Source organism: Rattus norvegicus, chromosome 15, assembly GCF_021556685.1.
Source record: "Rattus norvegicus strain SHRSP/BbbUtx chromosome 15, alternate assembly SHRSP_T2T, whole genome shotgun sequence".
NCBI lineage: Eukaryota > Metazoa > Chordata > Mammalia > Rodentia > Muridae > Rattus > Rattus norvegicus.
Window position 1 is genome coordinate 35,603,300 of NC_141548.1, and position 25,156 is coordinate 35,628,455.

General features: G+C 47.4%; 1 protein-coding gene and 1 pseudogene across 1 annotated transcript in view; one reads left to right on the plus strand and one right to left on the minus strand.

Annotated features, from left to right (window-relative positions):
• Positions 1-7,857, minus strand: part of Lats2 (large tumor suppressor kinase 2) — a 51,685-nt gene extending 43,828 nt beyond the window's left edge. The window contains exon 1 of the mRNA XM_087585691.1: positions 7,639-7,857. The gene's annotated coding sequence lies outside the window, so the exon portion shown is untranslated. The remainder of the gene's footprint in view (positions 1-7,638) is intronic.
• Positions 1,408-19,729, plus strand: LOC148000974 (uncharacterized; annotated as a pseudogene).
• The last annotated feature ends 5,427 nt before the right edge of the window (positions 19,730-25,156 follow it).

A 25,156-nucleotide genomic window follows, 5' to 3' on the forward strand; every position in this document is an offset into this window, starting at 1 on the left:
CACACGCTGCCCAAACCCAACACCTAGGAGCAGTGTGACAGTTTATATACGCTCCACCCAGGGACTGGTGTGACTCTGATGAGGTGTGTCACTGTGGGTGTGTCTTTAAGACCCTCCTCCTAGCTGCCTGAAAGTTCAGTCTTCCACTAGCAGCCTTCAGATGAAGACGTAGAACTCTCAGCTCCTCCTGCACCATGCCTGCCTGGATGCTGCCATGCTCCCACCTTGATGATAACGGACTGAACCTCTGAACCTGTAAGCCGGCCCCGATGAAATGCTGTCCTTTATGAGACTTGCCTTGGTCATGGTGTCTGCTCACAGCAGTGAACCCTGGCGGAGACAATCCCTTTGACCAGCTTTTGTCCTTCTTACTGTGGGACTGTACAGCCTCTGGTCTCTGTTTCGCTACTGGGGCATGATTCTGGCTCACTCATTCATGTCAGGTGTGGCAGCAGCCGTCACTCTGGCTAGGTACTCTTCTCCTGTGCAGATCTCCCAGAACTAATGCCTGCTGACACAAGCTCATGGTCTGCAGTGAGGAGGAGGCTGAGTGAGTGGTCTGCTCCAAGGCCTTGCTTCCCACATCAAAGCTTTCCTCCAGGCCTGGCGAGCCCATGGTGACTGCTGTGACACTGGTGTGAGGAAGGCCAGGATGTGCTTCATTTCTTTTACACATCAGCTCCTGCCCTGACCACAGCCAACTCAGATACCGCCCGCCATAATCTGGCACAGAGCTGGCAGGCAGAGTCTCAATCAAAGGGACAGTAGCGGCTGGACCAACTCCAGGCACTGGGAAACAGGAGTAGTCTCAGCACATGTCCCAGAAGAGGGTGACCATGTATACTCTGCAGAAAGGGTACATGAGACGACCAAGGACTGGGCCTGGCTGCTGCCCAGCTCCTCTGAGAGTGGCCGAGAGTCTTCATATATGCTAAACATACTCTCGAAGGAATGGTTATACTTGTGATAGGAATCTCACAACGTAGGACTTTGGACCAGTGCACAAGCTGAACATGATACAAGGCGTCCCTTTCACTAGGCATTAAAAGATGGCCACCTGTGACCGTGCAGCTTCGACTTTGAGAGACAGACAAACAACCAATTATTTAAAACCTGTATGAAACGTGTTAATGAAAATTTGACAAGAAAGCCAGGGGTGGTGGTGCATGTCTTTCATCCCAACACTAGCAAGGCAGAAATAAGCGGATCTCTAAATTTAAGGCTAGCCTGGTCTATAGAGTAAGTTCTAAGACAGCCAGAAACCTGTTTTGAGAAAATGGGGAAAAAAACAAAAACTAAAAACCGCTTGGGCCCTCACACAGGCTAGTGAATAGAGCATAAAGGTAAGTGGTCCAGCCTAATGGAACTAGTGATGCTCACAGGACAGGGCTACAGTATATTACAGTGATGCATATCAGATCCAGAGACAAGAACCAGCCCAAATTCAGCAGCGATAGCAGAAAAGATGCCACGATGAACACAGAAGCCGGCGTGTCCGTCCACGTGCCTCCTTGGTCAGTCAGGGTGGGAGGATAGCTTGAGGAGGAGGAGAAAAGTTCAAGGGAAAATGCTGGTGCAATCATATCTCAAGCCCACTGAACACAGACCTGCAGCCAGGCACCAGGCTGTGCACATCTGAGCAATGGCTCAGCCTCTGGCCCAACAGCCTCGTCAGAATAGACGCTGAGATCCCATGCAAGTTAAAAGCACCATGTCTTTCGTCACTTCTAAATGGCACACTGAGAACAAACTCACTGAGAATTGGCTCTTCCCCCCTCCCCTGACAGCAACCTAAGGGTCCAATTGTCATTTCACACCGACTCCAATGCAACATTTGCCTATAAGATGGACCAGTGGGCTTTTCTGCAAGCAGTGTATGAGACAGGCAGGGGGCTGTCTCTGCTCACCCCCACTAGTCCCTAACAAATGGCCACATAGAGCAGGGTATTCCTGTTTGACAGTAGTCCTCCTTAGCAGGTGCTGTAGAGCACAGAGATCTGGGCTGGGCAGGGAGAGCGCTCCATCCACAGCAGTGCCCTTCCTCTGAGTATGACTCCAATGGCCAAACAAAATGTGACTCAGTGGGGCCAGGCATGGTGGCCCACCCCTCCAATCCAGAGGCAGAGGCAGGTGTACCTCTGTGAGTCCAAGGCTAACCTGGTCTACACAGCAAGATCCAGGCCAGCCAGAGCTACAAACCATGACCCTGCCTCTCAAACAAAACAGAATAAAACAAAAACAAGCAAAAATAAATAAATAAATAAATTGGCTAAAGACAGCTCTCCCAGGACCACTGCAAAGCCTCACATGCCCTCACACTAGTGCTTGGTCTTCCCAAGGAAGTCCCATGACAGACAGGCCACAAGGTAGATAGATGATCTTAGAGACATGGTATTGAGTAAGTAGCTGCTCACAAAATACACTGTACCACTCCGCTCACATTGCATACCTAGAGTAAGCAAATCCAGAGACAGAACAGAGATTGATCAGAAGCAAGGAGACAGGAAGTGATGGTCTGATGTCCATGATAGTCTTAGGTAAGAGACAAATGCGGTTGGACACAGTGACGAGAATACATCTTATGTCATGGGACACGACTGTACATACTTGCAAACAGTCACTCTCTCTCTCTCTCTCTCTCTCTCTCTCACACACACACACACACACACACACACACACACACACACACACACACACAAAATGGTTCTCTTTCTAAACCATGGTTTCTAGTTGACATTACTGCCCCTAGACACTGGTTCCCACTCTGACTAAATGCCAGGGGTGGCTCACACACCATCCTACCCCTCTGTCACTCTAACTCAGACACCAAAACACCAAGGGAGGACTTCCAGAGATTGTCCGCATGTGTTCTGCAAACACTCCAGTCATAAAACCAGTCAAGGGACTGGCAGTGTGGTTCAGTGTATGACACCTACCTAGTAAGCAGGAGGCCCTGAGTTCCAGCCATGTCAAGTCCTACTACACAATCCACCCCTCCTCAAACAAACAAACAAACAAAACCAACCCCATGAGGTTGGGTGCACAGGAAGAGCAGGAGTTCAGAATCCTTGGCTATACTGAGTTTGTAGGCAGCCTGTGCCGTGAGACCTTGTCTCACAGTACAAACAGCTGACTAGAGCAGAAAAAGTCAAGACCCTTCTGTGTGAGAGTGGAGCTGAGCTAGGGGACTGGAACAACAGTGTTTTGTTTCTGCCTGCCCTTTCTGGACTCATGAACAATTTGAAGCACAAGCAGGCAGAGAAGATTCTTCAGTGACACCTCATAAAGCTACCACCTGGTTTTCTTCAGTGTTTTGATTTTTCCTTCCATCTCTGCCCAACATTTTGTAGGAAGTTCTGGTTCTACAACATCCCTGGTCCTACCTATTGGCGTCCCTGGTCCTTGACAGAATCATCTAGAAAGAAGCATCCTTTCAGTGTCATAAAGAAGAAAAGTTCTTGTCACAGCTCAGAGACCTTGTATTTTTAAGGTTTAAAGACTACACCCTGGCGTTATAGCCAAATCTTGAATTTTTAAGTGAAATTTTCATGGAGGTACTCATCAGGCAAATGAAGACTACAGATGGAGATGAGCTACACTGAGCTCTTCCCACGCCATTTTAACCAGACCTGACAGATGGAAATTTTTCCTTCATCAATAAGTTTATAAATATGACCCTTGGGAATATCAAGTAAGTAAATCCGGCTCTAGAAATTTTTTTTGGCATTAACAACTGATTTAAATGTATTCTAGAGTAGAGAAGACACTGAAACGGAAACCAGAAACAACTAAGTAACTCTCACCAGTAATTCCAGCCCTCAGGAGGCCAGCCTGGTCTACTCAGTGAGTTCCAGGCCAGCCAGGGCTTCCTAATGAATCCCTACCTCAAAGCAAAGCAAAACAAAGACCCCAAACAAACAAAAAACCTGCAACAAATCAGGAAACAAAACCACTTCACTGCAAAATGAGAGCCCATTACCAAATGCTCTGCAGGGCTGGGCGGCTCCCAGCCACTGAGCCAGCATTTTAAGCATTCCTTCCATGCTTCCTACCAAACCCAATTCCAGTCCTCCCGGATCCAGGACAATGAATGCTAGCAGATGTCTTTCTCTCAAAAGTTTCTCCTGCTTTCCAATCTCATACAGGCTGCGAAGCACATATCAAACGTCAAACCAGCCAAGGCCTGTCCCTGTGCACATGCTGACCCTACTTTAGTGGAGTTTGTTGTTGTTTGTTTGTATGTATGAATGTCACAGCATGCCAGAGAGGTCACAGGACAGCTTGCAGGAGTAAGTTCTTTCCTTCAACCACGCAGGTTCTAGGGACCCAACTCAGGTCATTAGATTTGGGCCATCTTGCCAGCCTTGTCTGTGAATGGTCTGTGTAGCCTAGGCTGGCCTCAAACGCACAGTCCACCTGCCTTAGCTCCCCTGCACTGGGATGGCAAATGTTTGCCTTGATGCTCCCATTTTGTTTCATTTGTTTATATGTTTTTTTGGGGGGAAAGACGGGGAGCATATTTTAAAACAGCATTTCTTAGACCAAAACCTCCAATTATTATTAAAATCTCATTCCCAGCATAAGTAACTAGCAAAGATGAAACCAATCAAGCAGAGAGGCCAGGCCTCGAGCCAGACACGAAATGTCAGATTTACATACCACCACATAGATACCACCCCAGTCCCACCTACCCCAGAAAGTCATTGGCTAAGGAGGGTCTCCCCAAGGAAAGCAGTCGCTGTCTTCCTAAGGATTCAGGAAAACAGTTTCCCCACAGTCCAATAATCAGGTCACCATAAGACCTTGGTGAGTCTATGTGCAGTGGCCACAGTAGACAAGTGTTCCCTGCAGAATCGAAGAGCAATCGGTGAAAGAGGACAGGACAGACCACCTCCATCAGCATTCCACGTCTGAACAAGCTTTGCCTCCTCTGAACCCACCCCTCTCCACGTTCCCCATAATGTGCATTCTATTAAAGAACCCCAGAGATCAACCTTGCTCAAGCATTCGTGTGTGTGTGTGTGTGTGTGTGTGTGTGTGTGTGTGTGTGTTCGCCTGCCTGTTTTAATGCAAGAGCATGATTCTTTCAGGTCTAAGACCACATTCTACACAAACAGGAAAAGCTGGAGGACTACAGCTGACAGAGGAGTGTGGAGCTACTCTTGGGAGTCTGCAACTCCTGTGTAAAAGCTTGAACACACAAGCGTGAAGAATGGAGCCAGGCAGTCAGACAATGCAGGGGAGGGGGCAGGTGCTGTCTGGGGGACTTTTAATGTTTATGAAATAAAACAAAACAAGAGAAAGCCTCGGGAGGTAGGCTGGAGTTAATTAGTAATGGAGAGTGTTAGCCCTCAGCTCTCCTACTTCAGATAACTGCTGAGGGCAGAGGGGTTAGCATTCTAAACCCTACTTCTTTCAAAAACCAACTTCCATTCCTCAAGGTCGGTGCCACTCTAGCTGACTTAGAGGTCTGCAGGGTCTGCAAAGGTATTGTACCGATCAGGGTTAACAAGAAATGCGTGCAATGCAGCCCTGCTATGAAATATGACACTTTTCATTCTCCCTCCAAAACAATCCTATGTATGTCAAATATTGGCACACAAACAAAAAGTACTTGTTAATTAACTTTCAAAAAAAAATCCCCAATCTCAATTATGTCGACACAGTCTAGACATTAACCAACATAAAGTTCTTGCCAAGTGAATGGTAAGCATTAAGCGGTGCCAAATTTCCCTAATTTTAGCATCCCCCCCAATTATCTTTATTTCTAACATTACTTTTTATTATAGCTTCAAGATGAAATAAACTCAGCTTTAAAGCATTGAGAGAAATAAATAAATAAATAAATAAGCAAGCAAGCATTGAGAGAGCAGTTAAATAACATTCAGGGATATTAGCAGCCCAAGCAGGTCCTTAAAAACTCGGGCTGCCTTTCAGAGGGTGACACAGCAGTTGTGCCTTTACACTTCCCTGAACTCCAGCTGCTCCAGGGAACAACCCCAAGCAACGGGCTTTTAGGAAGAACCGAGATTTCTGGGAGTTTCTACACTTCCACGAAGCTGACACGCTCCTTCTGTGGACCGGAATATGTCAACCATTTGTAGAACACATTTACAGCACAGACAATATAAATGCATTAAATTTATATTCTGCGGTCCTTCAAGCATACTATTCTTAAATAGTACGGAATATTGCTGAAAAGTTTCGCGTTATTACAAGCATGAAATAAATATGTGCTGGTCTAGGTTTCCCGATACAAACACAACACCCCCACCCCTGTTACCCTACCCCACATGGCTCCCCAATAGCTTTCAAACGAGTTTAGTGTGGATTTACCAGCTCCAACCTCCATTCCACTCGCCAGTGGGTTTTAAGAGCCTAGGGCAGGCTATTTACAACACAGCATTTAAAATAACAAGGCATTTTATTGTAAACGTGTTCCCCGCCCACCATTGAAAGTCCCGCCCACCAAAGCCGTGATTCCCGAAGAAATACGGACAGCTCCAATTTACATGTATACTATTCCAACTAGATGGCGAGGCTCAGGAACAACTCTCAGTTCAAAACTTCGGATTCTGTAATTGTGTTCTAATTCTGCACAGCAGCCTCTGTTGGTACCATACGAAGCTGACATTTTGAAATGTGGTAAAAGTTAAGCAATTTTCACCTTGGTGAATTCGTTCAACTGAGTTTGCTGTACCTGGCTAACCAGACAAAATTTTACCAGAGGCTCAATACTGTAATGTCTTGTTAATTATAGTTAAGTTAAAACAGGCTTTCTAAGCAGCGCCTGCATTCCAGTGCTGTAAGATTTTTTTTGTTAGCCCCTTATTACAACAGTTGCTAAAAGGGGGGGGGGGGTCACAAAAAGTAGCCTTGTCTCCAGATTTAGCACTCAAAACTGGTGAGCATCATTTACAGACCAAACCTGGGGTTAAACTAAAAATACGGAGCAAGATTTGGTACAAATTCGCTAATAAACGGCTACATTACAGGCAAGAAGGGGAAATTTAAAGGCGTGAAAAGTCCTCGCTCAAACTTTTTCGTCAACAAAATCTGCACGTCCAGTTCTCTCCCGCTCACGCTCCCAGGCATACGTTCTCACCCGGAGGCCTCCAGCACGCCGCTGGTGGCCAAAAATCTCCCGGGTGAGACCCCGGCCACGCAGGCGAGGCTTGTGTGTGCGTGACCAGGACTGGGGACCGGAGCTGCGGACTCAGGCCGCGGAGTCGCGACGGGGAGGAGCAGCGGAGGCCGGCCGGGAGAAGTAGGCTCAAGAGAGGCGTTACGCAACTGCCCCGCACCGACTGACCGCCGGACGGCTCGGCAGGAGCCGGGGCACCGGACGGGCACCACGCCACCGAGGGCCGGAGGTACAGCGCGCAAGGCCGCGAGCGCGCGTGGTAGACGGCACGGCGCACTGAGGCCCAGGCTGGGCGGGGTCGGCGCCGCGGGACGCGGGGTCTGGGCCTCCGGACGCCGCCGCGCGAGCACAACAAAGCCGCCCCGCCGCCGCCACCCGCTGCCCCGCACCCGCCCGAGACCCACCCGACGGGCTGTCGGTGACCCGCAGGGCGGCTCGCCCGTGGGACCGGGCGGAGCCCTGTCCCGACAAACTTCCCGGCTGCGGCCCCTCACCTCCGGGAGCGCTCTACACCCTCGGCGGCGTCCTGGCCCGCGGCTCCGGGACCTCGCGCGCCGGGAGACCGGGCGCCGGTGGCGGCAGTGGCTGCTGACCCCGGAGGGTCGGGGGAGCTCGGGGAAGCGGCGGCGGCGCTGGCGGCGGCGGCTCCATCTTCCCGGGGCGCTCACGCCGCGGTTCCGAAGCGCAGACCCAAGCGGGACATTCGCTACATTGTTGGCATTCCACGGGCGTCACGTGACCCCTCCTCCCGCGTCACTCCCGGCCGCATACCAGCCCGGGCGGGGCGCCCGCGGCCTTGCTCCCCGCCGCCCGCTCCGCCCCGCTGGCCGCTTCCTGCGCCGTCCGCCTGTCCCGGCCACCACCTGCCCAACGCTGGGCTCGCGTCGGAAGTCGGCAGCCCGGGAGCGCCGGTTTTCCCAAACGCCTCGTACCAGTCGGTGAGCAAAGTAAGTTCACAGGCCCGGGTGCCAGCTACGGAAAGTGCAGCCGGCTGCTGAGACCCAGGCATCAAATAATAAACTGGGACGCCTGACAGCCCGAGCCTAACTGCACGCAGAATAACCAGCTCCCTCCTCGGGCACGTTTTAGGAAAGTGCCTTATGGTTTTATAAAACACATCAGTGGTGCACGAACCCACCAGGGAGACTGGCGTTTACACTTCGGCCACTCCTTTATCCTCCATTTGGGAATTTGGTCCAGGGACAGACGCTGAGAAATAACAGCGTGGAAGCCAAGTCCTTCGTTTACTATTGGCTGGCTAACATCACACTTCTCACCACCTACGGTCTGTGGTAAGTGATGGTGAGGACTAAATAGTCTTAAAAGTCAACCCGGTTTCCTCTTTATTTAACAAACGTGACATTTGGAGTTTCAATTCCGGAAGAAATTCTCAAGAGTGAAGATCATTTGTACCAGTTTTTATTTTTGTCCTGGGGAAAGAACTCGAGCCTTCTCTCCCGTGCCAGATTCAGGCTGTATTATCAGAGGAACCTTTGTCAGGACCGTTTTAACTGCCTCACCAGCTTTTAGTCCTGGGCTGCCCCCCTCCCCCTTCTCTTAAATCCCTTAAGGCTTCTTCCAGAGAATCTTCTTAGAGTTCTCATTTCTTTGTCCTTTGAACTTTAATAATTAAGCCTCCTGCAGATTAGCCTCGTTTTCTTTAGTCAGCCAGATCCTGTGTGCTACAATGACGCCTTGCACAGTGAAGGAAACCAAGGCATCAAGTAATGCTCTGTAAAAGAGGAGTCTGGCACTCACCTGTGAACGTCCTCTCCCATCTCAGAAGCATGCTGGCAACCTTCACTGTATGTTTAAAGACTTAGAAACGTTAGTGAAGCCATTAAGTGGTGCACACCTATAAGCCCAGTTCTCAGGGGGCTGAGGCAGGTGATCTCTGAGTTCAAGGTCAACCTGATTACAGAGAGAATTCCAGGGCAATTCTCTGGCTACACAGAGAATCGGGGTGGTGGCTGGGGGATGGGGGGGGGTAGCTTTTGTCATATGAAAAATGCTATAAAGTAAGTGGTGGTGGTGTTCCCTCAAAAGTACATGTACTGGCTGGGGATTTAGCTCAGTGGTAGAGCGCTTACCTAGGAAGCGCAAGGCCCTGGGTTCGGTCCCCAGCTCCGAAAAAAAGAACAACAACAACAAAAAAAAGTACATGTACTGAAGATTTAACTTCCAACCTGAACCCTACTAGGACCTTTTGAAAGTGGGGCCTAGTGGAAGTGTGTGCCATTGGAGAGGATGTTGGGACCCTTCCTGTCTTGCTTCCATGGTACCTATGAGGTGAGCAGCTTTATCTCACCCAGAGAGCAAAGCCAGCTGACTGCCACAGACACAGACCTCTGAAGCCAGTCACCTCTTCACTTCCTTTAAGTTGCTTACTGATACGAATAGACTCCTTCTGTCCATATAGAAAATACTTAGTTGTTTGCACTGGAGAAGGGGCTTAGCCTTCAAAGCACTTGCTACACTTCCATCCGGAATCACACCAATGCCTCTAACTTTTTAACAAGAGCTTTTTGAAAACAAGAACTTTTTGCAATTGTAGCGACTGTTAAAATAGAGAAAAGCCAAGAACATCTTGACTGCAGGAGCAGCAGAGAGGGAAAAGTCACACAGTGGAATACATACGGCAGCTAAGGGAAGAAGCTGGCTTTCGTTTTGCCAATGGACAAATGGTTACAGGCAGAATTCAAAACCAGTGTGGGGTGAACAAAAGCAAACAGCAGAAGTGTGCATATATTATGACACCATATCTGCAAATAAACACAGGCTTTAGGTAGGACCTATGCTCACCTCATAGTATAAGTATGAACTTTTCCATACCACATCCATGATAGCTGTGGCCTCTTTAGAAGGAGTGGAAATGGGACTGAGGAGGGCAAACTAGTGTTTTAACTTAATCTACAGTGCTTGCTGCTTTTATTAAAAAGCCAAAGGTAAACTCTCAACATTTAATTTTTTTCTACATTTATTTTTGTGTATGAGTATTTTGCTCAAATGTAGGCTTGTGTACCACATGTGAGCCGGGTACCCATGGAACCCAGAAAAGGGCATTGGATCCCTTAGAACTGGAGACACGGATGGTTGTGAGCCACAAAGGTGATGGTACACTATGTATGGCTTTAATTTTTAAAATGTTTTTAAATACGTGTATTTGGAAACTAGAAACAAATTGGAAACAAGTGTCCAAGATAGGGCTTTGAAGAAGAAACTACTTGACAGTCAGTCAAGTCAGGCGTTATGGTGTGTACCCATAGTCCCACCACTCAGGAGGTGTCAGCCAGAGGCTCTGAGGTTAAGGTCACCCTCAGCTACATAGTGAATTCTAGTCCAGCTGTGAGGCCAGCAAGACATTACCTTTAAATAATAATAATTAATAATAATAATAGAAAAGTATATTATCTGAATATAGTGATTCTAGGTGATGTTTTTATCTTATAACTTTTGATACATCAATAGTAGGATAGCCAACAAAATTTTTTTTTTGAATTAGCAAAATAAGGGATTGGAGAGATGGCTCTGCAGTTAAGAGCACTGATTGCTCTTCCAGAGGCCCTGAGCTCAATTCCCAGCAACCACATGGTGGCTCATAACCATCTGTAATGTAATCTGATGCCCTCTTCTGGTGTGTCTGACAGCTACAGTGCACTCATATAAATATTAAATAAACCTTAAGAGACTAGCAAAATAAGTGCACTTACGTGATGTATGTAGTTGAGAGAAAGAAACACAAGGCCAGTTGAGCACAGCGTCATCTTTAGTGACAAAATTGCCATGTATAAATTGGTATATTCTTTGTGTGACCTGTGTTGTAGCCTAGAGTGATGGTGCAGACATACATTTTGTCTCATCCAGTCTTTAGAGGAACCATGTTATTAACCTTTTCTGAGAGAAGAAGACCTTGAAGTACAGGGAGCCAAGCGATTTGCCCAGGATCAAAGAGCTGAGATTTGAATCTAGGTAGATCTAACTGCATAGCTTAGAAGCACCGAATTACAAGGCTCTCCAGGTAATCACGGGAAGTCATGATTACAACATAGTCACAAACACAGAAACAAGCCAAATTAACCCCTTTACTCAGGTGCTGTTCTTGGCTGGTTGTTGTGTTGCTGAAGAGGGGAGCCAGGGCCTCACAGGTGCTAGGCAGGCACTGTGCCACTAAGCTGTCCCCAGCCATGTCTGAAGAGAGGAGGAGTGTGATTGAAAGAAGAAATGTCTGCAGAGGGAGGAAGAGAGGAAGCAGCACAAAGCAGAGACATCCGTCATAGACCTGGCTAGGGCTGGGCGTCCTCTCTCCAGTAAGGCTCCTGAGTTTCAGAGAGGATAGTTTAGGGTCCCTCAAGACTGACATCCTGCTCACGTTATCTCTGAGTGCAACAATCCTGACTATTGACTCAATGTCCTTCGTGCCATTGGGTGTCTGGAGAGCCGGTCTGGTCTTCAGGCACATTCTTGTCTCATTACTTGTCACCAGTGTGATGGAGACTCATCGGATCCGTCTCACTGCAAAGCTGCTCTCTCAACAGTGATGAAAATAAAGGGCAGGGTGAGGTCAGATGGAGAAAGGCCCGGATGCCGGGAAGAGGCGCGCACACTGACTTGTCTCCTTAGGAGTTGGTTTCCCATGTTTGCCTCTCGTTAACCGGGCTACAGCTTCCTGCATCACAGGAAACCATAAAGAGCCTCCTAACTGACAAGCACATCAAATAGACGTTAAAGCCGTCTTTACTGTGTCAAATATCAAAGATTAAGCATGAACCATTTCTGCTCAAGTGTGGTGGTGCAAACCCACAATCCCAGCACTCAGGATGCTGGCGTGGGAAGACTGAGAGTTCCAGGCCAGCCTAGACTGTATCAAGACACCTGTATCAATGCGTGAATGAAATATTATCTGTCTCTGACCCAGCTTCAGGGAGCTCCTTCTTGGCTGATCCTTGGCTACACTGGTTCAAAGGTGAGGTGTAGAGATTTGAGAAGAGTTAACTGTATTCCTTTGCTAGTTACCTGATACATTTTCCATGATGCCTTGAGCTCCTTTTTAAACCTTAAAAAAAAATTCATTTATTTATTTATTTATTTATTTTTCTGGTCAAGGTTTCTCTGTGTAGCCCTGGCAGTCCTGAAACTTACTCTGTAGACCAAGCTGGCCTGAAACTCATGGAGAGCCACACTGCCTCCCCACTGTAAGGATTAAAGGTGTGCTCAACTATACCCAGTGTATTTATTATTATTCTGTATGTATGGGTGTTTTACCTGCATGTATATCTCTGTACCATTTGCATGCAATGCCCAGTGAGGCCTGAAGAGAGACAACAGATCCCCTGGGGCTAGAGTTGCAGAGGGTTGTAAACCAATGGCGTCTAAAATAAGCCAGCCTTCAAACTGCAGAATCTGACTCTTAACCCCAGTGACAAAAGGAGTACTTATAGGACATTCTATCTGCAGACGATTGCTTGGCAGGCACACCCCATGTTTTCACAAACAGAAGTAAGTAAAGTAGAAATGGAAAATGGAAAACATTTTCACTCTTCTTTGGTCTTTCCTCTGCCTTTTCTCCAGTTAGGTATTAGGCCCCTTTTCTCCTCTCCTATCAAGTCTGGTTGTCAGTGTGGTGTCTTAGGCTGATACCTAACAAATGGGATGGAAAAGCAAGAGGGATTGGACTCAAGGTCATCATCCTCTGCCTCATAGCAAGTAAGATGGTATCTTTAAAAAAACAAAACCAAAAAGGGCTGGTGTGCACCTCAGCAAGTAAGGGGCCAGCAGCAAGCCTGATGACCTGACCTGGGATCCACATGTTGGCTAGAGAGAACTGACTGCAGTGTTGGGCACACACAATGACAAACAGACAGACAAAGGTAAAAACGTTTTTTTTTTAGAAAAGCCAAAACAGGACAAGAGATATGGCTCAGTGGTTAAGAGCACTGACTGCTCTTCCAGAGGTCCTGAGTTCAATTCCCAGCAACCACATGGTGGCTCACAACCGTCTGTAATGGGATCTGATACCCTCTTGCTACAGTGTACTCATATACATAAAGTAATTCTTTTTTATATTTATTTTATGTATATGAATACACTGTCACTGTCTTCAGACACACCAGAAGAAATCATCGGATCTCATTACAGATGGTTGTGAACCACCATGTGGTTGTTGGGATTTGAACTCAGGACCTCTGGAAGAACAGCCAGTCCTTTTAACTGCTGAGTCATCTCTCCAGCCCAATAAATAATTCTTTTAAAAAAATTAAAAATTGTGTTGTGATGGTTTGTATATGCTCGGTTCAGGAAGTGGCACTATTAGAAGGTGTTACCCTGTCAGAGTAGATGTGTTACTCTGGGCATGGGCTTTAAGACCCTCATTCTAGCTACCTGTAAACTAGTATTCTGCTAGAAGCCTTCAGATGAAGATGTAGAACTCGCTCCTCCTGCACCATGCCTGCCTGGATGCTTCTATGCTCCCACTTTGATGATAGTGGACTGAACCTCTGAACCTGTAAGCCAGCCCCAATTAAATGTTGTCCTTATAAGACTTGCCTTGGTCATGATGTTTGTTCATAGAAGTAAAATCCGGACTAAGACAAAAATTTAAAAAAAAAAAGAAAGAAAGAAAGAAAAGAAAAGCCAAAACAACACCAATTAGCATCTTAACCCAGGGCCTTTCAAAGCTGTCCCACTGAGGCCCTTAGCCACATTTAAGTATTTTTCTCAGCAATGAAACAGTTTGCATATCAGGGCTAAATAGAATATCAGCTCTCAGGCTTGTCTTGCGGTTTTAAAGTGTGAACTCGTCCCCGATTTTAAATGATTTCTGATAGCTTTAGTTCTAGCTATCATAGAGAGACTGCTCTAGAAAATGCACAGAAGTGTCCTATGCAGCTGGGGCAGCTCAGGGCCCAGGACCCTGCGGACCTGCTTGTCCGGATGCCTTCAGTCATACTCAGGTGTTTTCATTTTCCAAATAGCCTCTCTGTGTCTTAGATAAGGGATGACGAGGAGTTACATAAGTGAGCATTGCTCAATGAGATGAGAGGCTTGTTCCTGGGAAAGCACAAAGGATGGAATCACATTCTCATTTAAACAATCCTTTGACAGCTCATATTGGTAAGAGGCAGAGCTAGTAAGGGAGACGTCTCCTAACATACCCCCTTTGCACTCCCCTGGTGCTGATTGACCTTACTTGAATATTCCTTAATATAGTTATGGTGGGGTGCAACGCCTGGGTCACAGCCAGGTCTGTGTCTGGAAAAGTTCCCCTGAAAAGGCCATGCTTTACTTTGTGTGTTTTAAAACATTAAAAAATCAAGGGGCTGGAGAGATGGCTCAGTGGTTAAGAGCACTGGCTGTTCTTCCAGAGGTCCTGAGTTCAAATCCCAGCAACCACATGGTGGCTCACAACCATCTGTAATGAGATCTGATGCCCTCTTCTGGTGTGTCTAAAAGAAGGCTCAGGAGTGGGGTGCACACCTTTAATCCCAACACTGGGAGGCAGTCTGGAGGATCTGAGTTCAAGGCGACCTTGGTCTGCAGAGTGATTCCCAGGCCAATGAGGCCCTGTCTAAATAATAATAATAAAAACAAAACTACAAAACAGGCCAGAGAGGTGGCCCAGTGGTTAAGAGCAATGGCTACTCTCGTCCAGAGAACCTACCTACCTGATGGCTCACAACTGGCTGTCACTCCAGCTCTAGGGGATCTGATTCCAACCTCTGGTCTCCTCAGGCACCAGACACACAAGAGGTGCACAGACATACGTAATTTAAATTTAAATACATAAAATTAATTAAAAAAAAAAAAAAGGAAACAGGCCAGGTTTGGTGGAACAAGCCTTTAATCCCAGCACCTGGGAGGCACAGGCAGGTGGATCATTGTGGATTCCAGGGCAGCTTGGCCTGCAGAGTGAGCTCCAGGCTAGTTAAGGTTATACCATAACATCTAGTCTCCAAAGCAAACGACAAAAACATTAAACAAGGAAATAGTATCTCTGGCCCACTCTGGTCTCAAACTTCTGGGCCCAAACAGCCTGTCTCAGTCTCCCAAATACTGGAGCTGCATGCGAAGCCTCAGCTGGCTCATCAAAGCCATTCGCTCGTTTATTCACCTGTTCACCTGTTTTTGAGAAAGGATCTCATGTAGATGAGCCTGAACTCTTTTTTTTTTTTTTTTTTTTTTTTGGTTCTTTTTTTTCCGGAGCTGGGGACCGAACCCAGGGCCCTGCTCTTCCCAGGCAAGCGCTCTACCACTGAGCTAAATCCCCAACCCGGAGCCTGAACTCTTGTCCCCCAACCCCCTCCACCTGCTGGTATGTAGCCGTGTGTTGCCACACCTGCTAACAATTTTAATGTACTATTTTGTATCAAATATCAGTAAACTTTGTGAAGAATAAGTCCAAGGCTTTTGTCTTATCACAGTCAATTTCTATAACAAAGTAAAGATGTCCAAGTTACTCGGGAGGATCCAGCTAACCTCAATCACCAAACATATTTATCTGTGTAATTGATTGTAAAGGAACTGGCTTCTCGATCTATGTTTACCTCCGATTGTGAACAGAAGTGTGAGTGAGCTGCTGTTTGGGTGGTTAACTCTTACTTTAACAGACACCAGCTGTTTTCCTTTATCTACCAGATACCAGATCAGAAAAGAAAAGTGAAGTAAGTGTTATCATTAGATGCTCAGGGAAACGTGGCCAGAAGAAAGCCGAGCAGAGGCTGATGAGTGGACTCCAGGGCAGAAGTGCAGGCCTGTGCAGCCCTGGCTGCGCCGGAGTGCAGAGCAAAGGGAAGCTGCCGCCTTTTCATAATCAAAGACTGCATTTGATTATGGCTAATGGAAGGCCAAGAAGAGTTGGAACTGGGCCAATGTCCCGGAACTAATCCCCAAGGACTAAGGACAGAGGTGAGAGGAAGGATCAGAATTTAAAATAAAGCTACTTAGCAAGGGAACCGGGCTGAGACAAAGTCAGGAGGAAAGCTGGTATTTAAGGTATGCAGAGAATGGACTCTGAGAGAGTAGGGAGGATGTTAGAGCGCAGGGACATGAAGTAAACAGAGTGGGTAGAAGAAATGACATCGCTGTGTGGTTAAGTATCGTCAAATTAAAAGCCTGTGGTCCCTAGCTACCCAAGCAAGGAGGATCCATTGAGCCCAGAATTCAAGGACTGGGTAATGGAGACCCCGAATAAACAGACCACAACCACCACCATCAGGTACAAAGCTGGACACAGTAGGCGCACCTGTAATCCCAGCACTTAGAAAGCAGAGGCCTGAGAATCAGGAGTTCAAGGCTAGCCTGGGCTACAAGCCTGTCTAAAAAACTCAAAATGAAGCAAAAAAGGAACAACCTTTAAAAAAAAAAAAAATCTATCACCAGAAGCAAAGAGGAGGGGACCGGGACCCCAGTGCCTCCTGCGTGTCCTTTCCCTACTGTTGGTAGTGAACCAAGCGCCTCCACACATCTGCCATGCGGGACGTGATGCCCTATGCCAGGGACCATTGGATGAACCCTCCGCGACTCCTGCAGGAGTTTTTCCTCTTTGTCTCTCTCTCTGTGGCACTCGGCACCGCTTCTCCCCGCACTTTTTTCTTTATGATTATTCATCGTAGGCCTAGCTCATCCCATAAAGTGTGTGTTCTGTGAAGACGGTGTGTTTGATGTTCACCATGATGCTTGAACTCGGCACTGAGCCTGAAACTCACAAGGTAGGTCATTCTTGGCTAAGGGAAAATGTACTTCTGATAAACACGGGGGCTCCAGATCAGCCCTGAAATCACCAATGGCCACTAGTGCCCAAACTGCTGTGTGACTGCACTGACGAGTTTGGTGGCTTGGAATGTTAAATGCACCTGCCGCTTCTTGGTATTTTCAGCTCTTGGTGTTTTTTGGGACATTATCCCATTATGCCACAAACGGACAGAGCCACTGGAGCAACAGAAACCAACTTCCTTCAAATTCACACTGGCTGAAGACCCAGCAGCAAGATGTGGAGACGATGGTGCTGACAAGCTGAAGAGAATCTACTTCAGCCTCTTCTACGCCATACGTGGTGTCTTAGTTAGATTTCTACTGCTGTGAAGAGACACCAGGACCACAGCAACTGTTATAAAGGAAAGCTTTTCATTGGAGTTGGCTTACAGTTTCAGTCAGAGGTTCAGTCTGTTATCATCATGGCAGGAAGCGTGGCAGCCTGCAGGGAGACTTGGTGATGGCGAAGGAGCTGAGAGTCCAGCATCTTAATCTATAATCAGCATAAAGAGATTGTGTGCCACAGTGGGCACAGCTTGAGCAAGGGAGACCTCAAACTCCACCCCTCGTGATACTTTTCCTCCAACAAGGCCACCCCTACTCCAATAAAGCCACACCTCCTAGAATGCCACTCCCTATGGCCAAGCATTCAAACACGAGTCTATGGAGGCCATCCTATTCTAACCACCACACTTGGGTAGTTTTTCCATGTCTGGCCACCGCCTGTATTTCTCTGCATGACTGGCCCTCTGTGCATGTCTGCACCCTGCTTTGTATAGGAAACTGGTCATGATTTATCAGGGCCTGTCCTGATGGCTTCCGTTTAACTTCGTCTGCACAGATCCTATCTGTAAATAAGGTGATATTTTGAGGTACTAAGGGTTAGGATACCAGCATATGCGCTCTGGAAGAACACAGGCTCACCCAGTATGAGGGTAAATGGAGCAAGTCTGGTCCATTGTTTTATAGAGCATATGGGCTAAGAACTGTACTAAGGTTTATAAGTTATTGGGAGAAGAAAATCAAAAGAGAAGCATTTCACGACCCATGACCAGGATGTGCAATCCACGTTGCAGTGCCTAGGAAGCAAGCCATGACTGGAACACGGCCATGCACATCCAATCTCATGTCTCCCATGGCTGCTCTCTGTCTCTGTCCAGCAGATACTATTGCAACATATATGACCTATAAAACCCTAAATATTTGCTGTCTGTTATCTACAGAAAATAACTTGCCAACCTCTGCTCCAGAGCAGTGACAGCAGGCATAGGAAAAACTATGAATGTGATGGAGAGGCATTGAGAAGACAAGATCAACACAGTGTGGCAGAGGAGACAGCAGGAAGGGGAGCAATGACCCTTGTTTCTCTAGCATCCCCTACCCCTACCTACATTACCATATAGCCCAGGAGGTACCCAGTAACTAAACTCATGTTCAGACTAATGTACAAATTAAAAAAAAAAAAAAACAGCTTTTTTTCCTGTGAAAATCACTGCCCTGAAGAAATAAGACACACATAGAAGCCAAATTCAGGCTGACCTGCTAGACCACAGCTCTTTTTTTTTTTTTTTTTTTTTTGGTTCTTTTTTTTTTCCGGAGCTGGGGACCGAACTCAGGGCCTTGCGCTTCCTAGGTAAGCACTCTACCACTGAGCTAAATCCCCAGCCCCTAGACCACAGCTCTTAAGATGCCCCTGAGTAATGAGACCAGCCTTCAGGGGCAAGGCGAAGCCTTATGTCAATTGAACCCCAGGGTCCCTGTTGCTATGATTTGGATGCATTTTACAAAAGCTCATTGCTGGAAACTTAATCCCCAAAGCATCTGGTGATGGCATTTATGGGTGGGGCCTTTGGAAACTGACTAGAGTTAGATAAGGAAAAGAGGACCAAATCCTTTAGCTTAATGAGAAGAGGAAGGGAATCCTGTATCTACAGGGATATTCATTTATCTTCCATTGCTATAATGACGAAAAGCCATCTGGGGAGGAAAGGGTTTCTTCTCTAGCTTACAGTCCATGATGAAGGGAGTCAGGGAAGGGACTCAGGGCAGGAACTGAAGCAGCAGCCATGGAGGAGCACTGCTCACTGGCCTGCCTTCCATGGCTCACTTCAGCCTGTTTTCATATACAACCCAGGGCCCTGTGCTCAGGGAGGGCACCGCACAGTGAACTGGGTCCTCCTGCATCCATCATTAATGAAGAAAATGCCCCACAAGGCTGGTTCTAGTCCCAGCATCCACATCATGGCTCACAAGATCTGTAACTCCCATCTCAGGGGATCAGATGCCCCTTTCTAGCCTTTGCTGGCACCAGACATTCAGGTGACATACAGACATACTTGCAGGCAAGACACTTATCCTCATTAAACAAATAACCCTTTAAAAAGGAGCTGGGCAATGGTGGCTCATGCCCTTAATCCCAGCACTCAGGAGGCAGAAGTAGGTGGATCTCTGAGCTTGAGGCCAACCTGGTCTATGGGGTGAGTTCTAGAGCAGTCAAGGCTATGCAGAGAAACTGAGTCTTGAAAAAACCAGGAGAGAGAGAGAGAGAGAGAGAGAGAGAGAGAGAGAGAGAGAGAGAGAGAGAGAAACTGAGAGGCTGAGACTTGGGCACAGGCTAATCTGATGTAGGCAATTCCTGGATTCATGGTTTTTGTGGGGTTTTTTTTGTTTGTTTGTTTATTTTCCGTTTATTCTCCAGGTTCCTCTAGCTTGTGTCAAGCACAGCAGGCTACTGCAGTTTCCCTTCGCTGTGAAGGATACAACAGGAGGCTCTGGACAGATTCTGGCACTCTATGCATTTTCAAGACTCCTATGGAAAATAAATGTCTTTATAAATTACCCAGGCTCCAGTGATCTGAGTAAAAACATGAACCGGAGGCAAAGAAATGGCCAATCGTTTAAAAGTGCTTACTGCAGCTCAGTGGATCCAACACCACACACACACACACACACACACACACACACACACACACACACACACACACACACACACAAATAAACCCTATGCATGTACAGACTACGACACCTGTCCATCTAGTGATGGTGTACACCAGGCCCGCCATCTTTCTTTCCGAAGGCCTTTGCATGTTTCCTAGAATGTTATTCCGTCCATCCCTCAAACTCAGTTGATCCCAGCACACCTTGTCTGGGAAAGCAGCAAAGGTGGAGCTGACTCCTTAGAGAACTGCCTAGTTCGGGAGAGAAAGTGGGTGGGGCACCTTCTCCATGGGCGGAGCCAGCAGACTGAACAACCGGAGTGGACAAGTGGAGACGCTAGGAAGCCAGCAGCTGTGAGTGGGCCTCTCATCTGCCAGCCTGCTGCTGGAGCCTTAAGACGTTGGTGCCGTGGGTGCCTTTGTTCCTCTGGGTCCCTGCCTCCTGCCAGGACCTGCTGTGAGGCTATGCAGGGGCCTGCTCTTTTTGGACAGGGATAGAAATGAACCCTGATGACAGACCACAGAGTTGACGGCAGAGCTGAACGTGATGCGCGATATGTTGACATGAGGAGGCCACTGGAGGATCGATAAGGCCAGTAGCATGGCCTCATGGTCAGGTCAGGTGGCCAAGAGGCTGGGTTAGAAGTTTTTATTTTCCATATGGATTTGGGTTTGGGTTTTTTTTTTTTATTTTGGAGACAAAAGTATCAATTTGTAGCCCAGACTGGCCCCACATTTAGGGTAATCCTCCTGCCCCGGCTTCCTGAGTACCAAGACTCCTGTGTACAGCAGTGCCTTTGCCTTCCACATGTGTAGGTGTTGTTTTTAATAATCTTTTCTCAAAAAAGCCCCCAAAACCCTCACTTATCTCACCTTTAAACACTCCCTCCATGGGCTGGAGAGATGACTCAGGGCACTGGCTGCTCTTCCAGGGGTCCTGAGTTCAATTCCCAACAACTACATAGTGTCTCCTCACAACCATCTATAATATGATCTGATGCTCTCTTCTGGCATGCAGTTGTACATGCAGATAGAGCACTCATATAATAAAATAAATGCATATATACACATATATATGTATGTGTGTATATATATACACATACATATATATACACATATACATATATCCCTCCTGTCACCCTCTCCAGGAAGAGCTGCCCTGACCTTGGATGGAGGCATTTGACCTCTAGTCTGAGAGGCATCTACATGCCGAGAAAGCCACCCAGCCCAGCTTTGGCGCCAGCATAACCAGCCAGTGGTGCAATGGTGACCACAGTTCTTCACTTTAAGGACGTTGTTTTTCTCACCTGTAGAGCAGAGATCCACGGCTATCTCTAGTGTCAAGAGGTTGAGCGAGATAATATGCGTGAAGCCCCTAGTGGAGAGAAGGTGTTGAGCAAGCATTTCATCCAAGAGAAGCTTAGCATTGAGAGTGGAAAGAACATTCTAGAATGGAGACTGGAAACCTTCCGTGAACATTCAGTCTTGGGAATCAAATTATTAGCACCAGATTTGGAGGAGGAAGTGTTGTGCGGAAGGCAGTGGCCCATGTGCTGCAATTGCAGCCATAGCTTCATGTTCTTGGGAGTTAGAACACAGCCTCTAAAAAAGGCAATTCTGGGGATTTTTGTAAGGCACAGTTACAACAAACATCCTGTAGCTTTTGAATAGTTTTTTTTTTAAAAATAAATCTATTAAGCTATATTAAATCCTACAAGCTGTACATGCCAAGGAGAGCTAAAAGCATTTGGGGACTTCGGATGGAATTTCCCAAGCCTTAGAAAGGAACACCACCAACTGAACATCACAACTGCAGCTGTGGAATTAATTTTAAACCATTTTAAGTCCTGACGAGTATTTTGTTTGGCAAGAGGAGAACCCTGTTGTGGAGGATCTGAAATTTAGGGTTCTGGTTCATGGGTAACTAGTATGCAGAGAGAAGAAACAGGACTCACAGGTTCGACTAGAAGTGTGCAATTGGACCTGTTGGGAATACGTAACATGTCACTCCCTCCTCCCTCCTCCCCCTCCCTCCCCCTCCTCCCTCCTCCGCCTCCCTCCTCCCTCCCTCCTTACCTCTCTCCTTTTCTAACTCCTTTCATTCTTCCTTCTCCTTCTCCCTCCCTTCTTTTCCTCTTTCCCTTCCCTTTTCCCTCCCTCCCTTTCTTCTTCCCATCCCTCCCTCTCTTCCTCCCTCTCTGCTTCCTTCCTCCCTTCCTTCCTGGTAGGTTTGTGTTTCTATTCATTGTATAATTAGCTGAGCTGATCAAAGGCGAGCAAGCCCTGTGCTCATCTTGTGCTTTGCTAAGAAGAGTCCAAGCCAGGCCTGATAACGTAGCCTATAATCTCTGGACTCTGAAGCAGGAAGGTTGTGAGTTCAGGGCCAGCCTAGGTTACACTGATTAATTAAAATGATGCACATGTGTGGAAACTCCACCTCAGATAGCAGTGCAGGACACAAGCCTTTGGGCAGGAGTCCCCACAGCATGGTGTTTACAGAATGCTTCAGGCCGCAGCCAACTTCCCCAGTTCACATACTCACAGTTTGTGTCATTGAAAAGCTTGCAGAATGTCAGGAAATTGAGACCCTGGGTGAAGCAAACTGGTCAGATGACTGCAATTCCTTCCTTTTGAGAAGCCATTCCTCACACCACAAGGAATGCTGAGAGGAATTTGCCCCTTTTCTTCCAGGAAACAGCCCTCCTATCTAATGGGCATCATGGTCTGTGCCAAATAGGCAGACTGAGGACACATGCCAGCATGAGGGGTAAGGCCCCCAGAATTCCCTGGCAGCTATTTGCAGTGGACCATTCACTGGACATTAATTTGCAATGAAGTCATTACCTACAATTATCAAAGCAGAGCTAGCAAAACACTGCGCCCAGGCTCCATCAGTGGGCACATCTCTCCTCCCTTGGAACTGGGTTTCATATTTGAACCTGTGTTCTTGGGTCCACTGAGAAAATGAGAGCCACTGAGGTCAGAGCTTTCTGAAGTCCTGCATGCACAGTTGCTGTCTTCCTGGCAATGGCCAGAACCCTCTGCTGGTGTAAGACTTTGTTCCTGTAGCTGTTTAGTCATTGAGTCAGATTGGAGAGGACTGAATGTCAGCTGAAGGCATCCATTGAGCTGGAACAAGCTAGAATAAGCGGGGAGAGGAGGAGTCCCACACAGAAAAGAAATAATGACAGATGCTTTTTATAGAGCAATCCACCAAGAAGCTCAGAGCAAAATACAAAGGTTCAAGCACCCAGAGGGCATCCAACAGTAATTGAGAGCTCAGTTGGAACCCAAAGTTCGAATAGGGGTTCTGCATAGAAAACACCAGCCAGGAACACAGACCTCATGTGGAAGTCAGTGTTGGGGTAGCTCAAATCATTCAAACACAGGTCCATAGGCCTGAAAGCACATTTTTAAAATCACACCCCCAAATTAGCCTCAGAGAGCTGTAATTTCACTCGAGTATCCTATTTCTATTGTGTTATCAGAAGCACCATCCGCTTCACTGAACTGCAGTGGGTAAATGTGAAGTGCTGAGTTTTCGTGACTACATAATTAACTGACATTTGGCTAAAGACAACTCTTCACTACCTGGTGCTTGATGGTGACAGGACAAGCGTTAAGAAAAGGCAAAGTGTATTCAACCACTTGGCTTCACAGCTCCGCCCCCGCCCCCCAACACACACACCAGAAGTTTTCTAATTGAATGGTAAATGCATGCAATTTTAACATTTCTGAGCAACCAAAATGAAGATGAAACAACATGGAATTGGGTGTGGTAGCTGGGACGACAAGGTTGAAGGATCAGAAGTTTGAGACCAGCAAAGGCAATACATTTTGTGAAGGTGGATGGGCACCTTCATTGTGACTTCTCAGATACAAGCTTTGGTTTGCAGAAGTACCAGGGAGGTGAAGTCTGGGAGTGGCTCTCAGATAGGAGGAGAGACACTCTATCATCACAGGCTTCCAGAAAGCTTCCAGAGAGGCTGTGTGCAGTGATATGCAGACACACAATGTTATGAAGAAGTGATGTTGCTGTGACTTGTCGCCTGACAAAAGCGGCTTATGGAGGGAAGGACTTCTGACTCACAGTTGAAAGAACACTACAGTGGTGGGAAGGCATGACAATAGAAGGGAGACACTGGTGGCAGTGCGTTCACAGCTGAGAGAGCTGATGCTCAGGGCCCTCTCTCTTTTACACCATCTAGGAACCCGGGCCACAGTTAGGATGTGTCATGGAACACTGCCCTCCAGGTGTGAGTGGCCATCGCACGTTTGCACCATCAGCAGCTGTGACTGCTGGGAAGGGATCTGCCTGCATAGCATTGTTCCTTTACCATCATTAAAGAGGGAGGAGCTCATGAGGGCTCCCCTCTCCAAGGGTTTTTTATAGACAATTAATGGTTGCTGGAAGAAGACATTTTTCTTCAGTGCCTAACTGCCCAGAAAGTTTCCCATGCTGCCATAAGAAACCTAGTTATAGTTATGGGTTCACCAAGCCTCATGAGTGCAGTCACTCTTTGCTCCTCTCCTTGGTGCTCTCTGTTCGGGGTGAGCACATGTTTGTTCAGGTCTCCTTGGAACCTAAGCAAAGAGCCTGGCAGAAGCAGCGATGAGTTCAGGAAGAGCACTTGTGCAGTCTCTGTTGTGAGTGACGAGACATGCAGCTGAGGCTAGGCTGTCCGAGGGTTCACCGTTCATGGGCCTGATCCCAGTATGGTATTCCCGACACAATGTGGGCTGCCAGGCGCTCTTGCTGCAGTTACAGTTGCCCTGCCTACTAGGAATGAAGATGTGTAGCTAAAACTGCTGCATGGGTCCCGGGGTGCGGGGCTGTCTTCCTGTGTGGTGTGCAATGACAGACCTTCTGATGAACGGGGCTGACACATGAGTACGGACAAACCAGAGACTACGTTACAATCAATAAGTAGTGTGATGGTATTGGGAGGTCAGCAGTGTGTAGCGTCAGTCCCATGGCTGTGAGCTGTAAGACACGAAACCAAGGCTGAGCTAGTGGCCCAGAAAGGACATGTGTGAGTGAGGAGGACATGTGGATGTTATCTTCTGCACTAGCTCTAGATTAGCAGGAAAGGGGCGGGGGATGGTGGGGGAAGGGATGGAGGGATGGCTTGCTCTTTCTTATGGCTGGCACGGGGAAGGTGATAGGCTATTTCTCCGCCGCCAGTGAAATGAGCCAACTGAAGCCAGATCAGATTATATTCAAGGCAGGTTCATTGGGAAGCTGCTCTCCGGTGGGTGATTCACTGGCCCCAAGGACCAAGGCCAAGGAAGTTGCCATGGGGAAAGAGGAAGGGAGTAAAAGAGGGAG